This window comes from Otolemur garnettii, unplaced genomic scaffold (assembly GCF_000181295.1).
Source record: "Otolemur garnettii isolate 467f Iridium unplaced genomic scaffold, OtoGar3 scaffold00059, whole genome shotgun sequence".
NCBI lineage: Eukaryota > Metazoa > Chordata > Mammalia > Primates > Galagidae > Otolemur > Otolemur garnettii.
This window is the reverse complement of record NW_003852454.1, coordinates 2,807,862-2,814,907: the sequence shown is the minus strand read 5'-3', so window position 1 is coordinate 2,814,907 and position 7,046 is coordinate 2,807,862.

Sequence of the window (7,046 nt, the reverse complement as noted above, 5' to 3'; positions counted from 1 at the left end):
CCAAAAAACAGCAATACCAAGAGCTGTGGTTGTGTAGGTACCATTATGCAGGCTGCCTCTCCACACAGATTTAAGAAACTTGTGCGAAATGTGAATCAGTGTACTGCTTCCTTCATTAAGGATGTATTGCTACAAAATCCCAAACGAAACCTCAGGTACACTACTGTTAGTGATTTAGTAAAATAATGAATTGCTTTAAGAATGTATATTATACAGAATTTGTTATTCTCTTTATTATGTGACATCTAAATATTAGCATTTATGCTGAAGTACAGTGATTAATAAGGAGAAGAATTCTGTCAATGTCTTTTGTATGACGAAACAATTACCTTTCTGCAAGCATTCCTTGAGAGGTTAGAGATCAGTTTAGTTTTACCTTTTTGATTTTTTTTTATTAAACCATAAACACATAGATCATGTATACATTAATGTATTTATGGCATTATGTGCTGATTTCATATAGAATTAGGAGCTTTTACATCACACTGGTTAATATAAATCTCATTTACTTAATTATTGTGTTCAGACATTATACATACTCTATACTTAATAGATCTGACATGTACCCTTGCATTATGCACCATAGGTGTGATTCCACCATTCACCCTCCCTCGATCTAACTTTCTCCCTCCCCTCCAGTCCCCCCTCTCCTACCTTCTTCATCCTGGGCCATAGTTGTGATCTATTCTTCATATGAAAGTGTGATTGTAAATTGTTTTCATAATAGTACTAAATACATTGGATATTTTTTCTTTCATTCTTGAGATATTTTACTAAGTAGGATATGTTCCAGCTCCATCCATGTAAACTTAAGAGAGGTAAAGTCTCCATCTTTCTTTAGGGCTACATAATATTCCATGGTATACATATGTCACAATTTATTAATTCCTTCATGGGTACTTGGACTTCTTCCATGACTTGGCTATTAGGAATTGAGTTGCAATGAACAATCTGGTGCAAATATCTTTGTCATAAAGTGATTTTTGGATATACACCTAGTAGAGGAATTGCAGGATCAAATGGCAGATATACTTTTAGATCCCTGAGTATTTTCCATACTTCTTTCCAAAAGGGACGTATTAGTTTGCATTCCCATCAGCAGTGCAGAAGTGTTCCCATTTCTCCATATCCACACCAACACCTGTAGTTTTGGGATTTTGTTATGTGAGCCACTCTTACTGGAGTTAGATGATATCTCAGTGGTTTTGATTTGCATTTCTCTGATGATTAAAGATGATGAGCATTTTTTCATGTGTCTGTGGGCCATGTGCCTGTCTTCTACAGAAAAGCTTCTGTTCAAGTCCCTTGCCCACAATAAAATGGGATTACTTGTTCTTTTCTTATTAATAAGAAATAGCCCTCTTCTATTCTGAGGGCTATCTGCTTGCTTTACTTACTGTGTTTTTAGCTGTCCAGAGGATTTTTGGTTTGATCAGATCCCAGTAATGTATTTTTGGTGTTGCTTCAATTACGTGTGTTGGGGGGTCTTCCTCATAAAGTATTCTCCCAGGCCAATTTTTCAAGTGTTTCCCCTGCACACTCTCTAACAATCTTTATACTTTTATGTCTAAAGTTTAAATCTTTTATCCAGTGAGTCAATTTTTGTTAATGGTGAAAGGTTTGGGTCCAGTTTTAGTCTTCTACAAGTCACCAGCCAATTCTCCCAGCACCATTTGTTAAATGGGGAATCTTTCCCCCAATTTATATTTTTGATGGACTTATCAAAGATCAAATGATGATAAGGATCTGGGTTCATCTCTTGGTTCTCAATTCTGTTCCATACATCTACCTGTCTATTTTTGTGGCAATACCATGCTGTTTTGATCACTATAGATTTATAGTATAGTTTGAAGTCTGGTAGCATGATTCTTCCTGATTTGTTTTTATTTCTGAGTAATGTCTTGGCTAATCAAGATTTTTTCTTGTTCCATATAAAATGAAGTACTATTTTTTCTAGATTTTTAAAGTATGACAGAGGTGCTTTGGTAGGAATTGTGTTAAATTTGTAATTGCTTTGGGTAATATGGACATTTTAACAATGTTGATTTTTCCCAGCCATGAGTATGGTATATTTTTCCATTTATTAACATCTTCAGCTATTTCTTTTCTCAGAGTTTCATAATTCTTTTTATAGAGATCTTTCACATCCTTTGTTAGGTAAATTCCCAAATATTTCATCTTCTTTGGCACAACTGCAAAGGGAATAGAGTCCTTGACTGTTCTTTTGGCATGACAATTAATGGTATATATAAAAGCTACTGATTTATGAGTAATGATTTTGTGTCCTAAGATGCTACTATATTCCTTGATCACTTCTAAGAGTTTTGTAATTGAGTCCCTGAGTTTTGAGGTATAAAATCATATCATCTGTGAAAAGTGAAAGTTTGATCTCCTCTGACCCTATTCGTATACCCTTGATCGCCTTCTCTTGCCTCCTTGCAATGGCTAAGACTTCCATTACAATGTTAAAAAGCAGTGGAGCCAATAAGCAACCTTGCCTGGTTCCTGATCTGAGTGGAAATGCTTTCAATTTTACTCCATTCAATATAATATTGGCTGCGGGTTTTCTGTAGATGGCCTCTATTAATTTAAGAAAAGTCCCTTCTATACCTATTTTCTTAAGTGTTCTGATTATGAAAGGATGCTGGATATTGTCAAAAGCTTTTTCTGCATCAGTTGAGAGAATCGTATGTTCTTTGTTTTTTAGTTTGTTTATGTGATGTATTATATTTATAGATTTACTCATATTGAACCAACCTTGAGACACTGGGATAAAACCCACTTGGTCATGGTGTATAATTCATTTGATATGTTGCTATATTCTGTTTGCTAGGATCTTATTGAATATTTTTACATCTATTTTCATTAAAGATATTGGCCTATAATTTTCTTTTCTTGCTGCGTCTTTTCCTGGTTTGAGGATCAGGGTGATATTTGCTTCATAGAATGTGTTGGGAAGTATTCCTTCTTTTTTGTTGTTTTGGAAAACGTTATATAGGTACTAGTTCCTCTGATGTGAAGCCATCTGGTACTGGACTCTTCTTTTTGGGAGATTTCCTCTATTTGATTTTATTTCAGTACTTGATGTAGGTCTGTTCAGCATTTCCAATTCTTTTTGTTTGTTTATTTGTTTTTTGTTTTTTGTTTTTGAGACAGAGCCTCAAGCTATCCCCCTGGGTAGAGTGCCATGGCATCATAGCTCACAGCAGCCTCCAACTCCTAGGCTTAAGCGAGTCTCCTGCCTCAGCCTCCCAAATAGTTGGGACCACAGGCGCCCACCACAATGCCCGGCTATTTTTTGGTTGCAGCCATCATTGTTGTTTGGCAGGCCCGGGCTGGATTCAAACACACCACCTTAGGTGTATGTGGCTGGCGCCTTAGCCACTTGAGCCACAGGTGCTAAGCCAGCATTTCCAATTCTTTCTGATCAAGTCTAGGAAGTTGGTGTGCTTCCAAATACTGATTATTTTCTTTCACATTTTCCTATTTCTGAGAATAAAGTTTTTGGTAGTATTTATTAAGGATTTGTTGAATTTCTGAGTTGTTTGTTGTTATTTTGCCTTTGTCATTTCTGATTGATGATATTAGGGACTTTAATTTTTCTATTTTTTGGTTAGGTTGGCCAAAGGTTTATCAAATTTGTTGAATTTTTCAGAAAAACAACTTTTTGATTCAATGATCTTTTGAATAATTGTTTTGTTTTTGATTTCATTTAATTCAGCTCTAATTATAGTTATTTCTTTTGCTGGGTTTGGCATTGGAATATTTTTCCTTTTCCAGTTGCTTAAGATATGCCATTAAGTTATTGACTTCCTCTCTTTCTGTTCTCTTGAGGAAGGCTTGCAAAGCTATAAATTTCCCTGTTAGGACTGCCTTTGCAGTATCCCACAGGTTCTAATAATACATGTCTTCATTATGATTTTGTTCCAAAAATTTGGCAATTTCCTTCTTAATCTCATCTATGACCCAGCTATCATTCAGCAGAAGGTTATTTAGTTTCCATGTTTTTGTATGAGTATGCAAATACTTCAGTTGGTGAGTTCAACTTTTATTGTGTGATGATCTGAGAAAATACAAGGAATCATTTGTATACTTTTAAATTTCCTGAGGTTAGACTTGTGACTTAAGATGTGATCAATTTTGGAGGATGTTCCATGGGCTGATGCGAAGAATGTGTACTCAGTTTTATTAGGATGAAATGTTCTGTAGATGTCTGTTAAATCCAAATGTTGAATGGTTAGGTTTAAATCCAAAATTTCTTTGTTTAGTTTCTTTTTGGAGGATCTATCCAACACTGTGGAAGCGGTGTGAAAATCGCTGACTATTATGGTGCTAGAAGATTTTAAATTGCTCTTGTCTGTTAGGGTCTCCCTTATAAATTGAAGAGCATTCTGGGTGGGTGCATAAATGTTAATAATTGATATCTCATCATGTTGAGTGTTTCCCTTAACAAATAGGAAGTCACCATCCTTGTCTTTCCTTACTTTGCTTACATTAGTTTTAAAGCCTAATGTATCTGCAAATAAAGTTGCCACCTCTGCTTTTTTCTGATTTCCATTTGCCTGGATTACAGATGCCCATCCCTTCACCCTGAGTCTATATTTATCCCTTAAGATAAAAATCTTGTATGCAGCAGATATCTGGCCTGAGTTTTTGTATACAGTCAGCCAACCTGTGCCTCTTAAGCGGAGAATTTAAGCCATTCACATTAATTGAGAGTATTGATAAGCCTGGTAATATTCTGGGTGTCAAGTTTTTCAAAAGTCCAGTGGACATTTTAAATCTTTTCACCATTGTGGAAATTGGGTTTTGGTCAAGTATTTCAGAGTGAGTTTACATTGGTGGTAGAGCATTGTGCTGGTCATTAGGGAGCATGGGTCTGAGAATATCCTGAAGAGCTGGTTTGGTTATTGAATATTTCTTCAAATTGTGTATGTCACTAAAGTATAGAATTTCTCTGTCACAAATAAAGCTCAATTTAGCTGGATGTAAAATCCTGGACTGAAAATTGTTTTGTTTTAGGTGATTGAAGGTCAATGACCATCCTCTTCTGGCTTGAAAAGTTTCAGCAGAGAGATCTACAGTCGTTCTAATATTCTTCCCCTTGTAGGTTATGATTTTCTTATGTCTGGCTGCTTGTAGGATTTTCTTCTTCATATTAACTTTGGCAAAGTTAATTACAGAGTGTCTAGAAGATGCTTTCTTTGGGTTGAGTTGTGCTGGGGTTCTGCTATCTGAATTTCAGTATCTCTTACCATGCTTGGGAAGTTCTCAATTATCTCTTGGAGAGAGTATCTGTGCATCCCTCTTCTCCTTCAGGGATTCCTATAAGGCAAATGTTTGCTCTTTTGGAGTGGTCTCGTATTTCTTTCAGGGAATGATTCATTTTTACTCTCCACTTCTCTTCATCTTTGAGCATTTGGGAGTGTACAAAAGCTTTGTCTTCAATGTTAGAGAAACTTTCTTCTGCCTGCTCCATTCTCTTACTGAGGGATTCTACTGTATTTCTCAGATCTTTGAGGGCTGCAAATTCTTGTCTCAATATGTCAAAGTCTTTGGTGATTTTGTTTTTGAATTCATTGAATTCTTGTGACAATTTTTGAATTGTTCCTTGAATTTCTAATTCCAACTTACTTCCGTTCTGTTAATCTTATTTGCAATCCAAACTCTGAGTTTAATTTCTGACTTCTCAGCCATTATGAATAGGATCTTCTGTTGTGTCTCCTTTGTCATTCTTTGGGGGAGATGATCTACTCTGATTATTCATGTTGCCAAAGTTTTTCTCTTGATTCTGTCCCATGATTATTTTTTAATGTTTGGCCAGAGAAAACAGTAAGGTGAAATTGAATTGAGGGCTCTTAGAGTTGTAATTAACCAGCCATTTACCAAAAAGCTGGGACTGGTGATTGCAGCTTTTACCCTAGAGCTTTACAAAGGACCCATTCAGCACTATAGCCTGAAACTCTGGGGACGTGCTCGGTATGGTGGGGCAGATGGCCCTGACCTGTGTTTGGCTAGTCTCTGTCCAATCCTAATGAATCAGTGGCTTTGGGCTGAAATCTCAGCTGTGGAGATATATAAGCAACTAAGATACCCCCACCCCCACCCCACAGGCAACAACTGGAAGAGAAGAATGCCACACTCCCAAAACAATACAACCAGGGCAAAACCTTGTTGGGTTACTGGGTGATCATTCCAGGTCAAGAGTTCCAAACCAATTGTCCCAGTCAACACAACGATCAGATGGTAGAGTTCAAAAGATCTTCAGCATCTAGGTAGTGGGGGTCCACTGGCACCTCAAGTGTAACTAACTCCAGTGCTCTGTGGAGTCAGAAAGGCCCACACAGCAAAACAGTCCTTTCCCACCTTGCACCTCTGTCACACCCAAGCACTGGTAGCCCCCTAGGCTGTGGCCCAGTTCCCTCCAATGAGTAAATGTGTCAGGCATTTGGGCTTGCCAGAGTCAGAGGGAAGTCAATGCCTCATCGGCCAAGTGACCACACTCTGCCACCAGCTGGTTGGGGGAGTTGAAGTCTGATTACCTCAAATGCTCAATGGAAACTGGGAATGTTCCACCTGAGCTCATTCCAAACCAGAGGTTAACAAAGCAGAAATTTTTTTTCTCCCTCAGATACTGTGCCTCTTCCCCAGCTGTTCTGCTCCTCTGATATCCCTGCAATGGGAGATCTAGCTCCCTCTGGCAGTCCACAGAATTGGGTAGGTATCTCTCTGAAATTTGACCCTGGTGGGATCACTCTATTAATGCTGCTGCTAGGTGGGAGGTGTCTCCACTCGGGTTCCCATGCCTCAGTGGTTCCTGAGCCTCCACCCATTGTTCAGAGACCCAAGCCTCTGCCCATTGCTGAGTTGCTCTTTCTCAGAGCCAAGCCAGACACCTTCCCCCTTGTGCCTTACTGAACTGTTACTGGATTCACAGTTACAGTGTAGCTACACTACCTCAAACCATGCAATGCCCAGTCTTAGAAAAGAACCCTGAATGCTCTGGTCTCTGCAGGGGTTGGGCTTCTAGCGCACCAGGCCAGGGA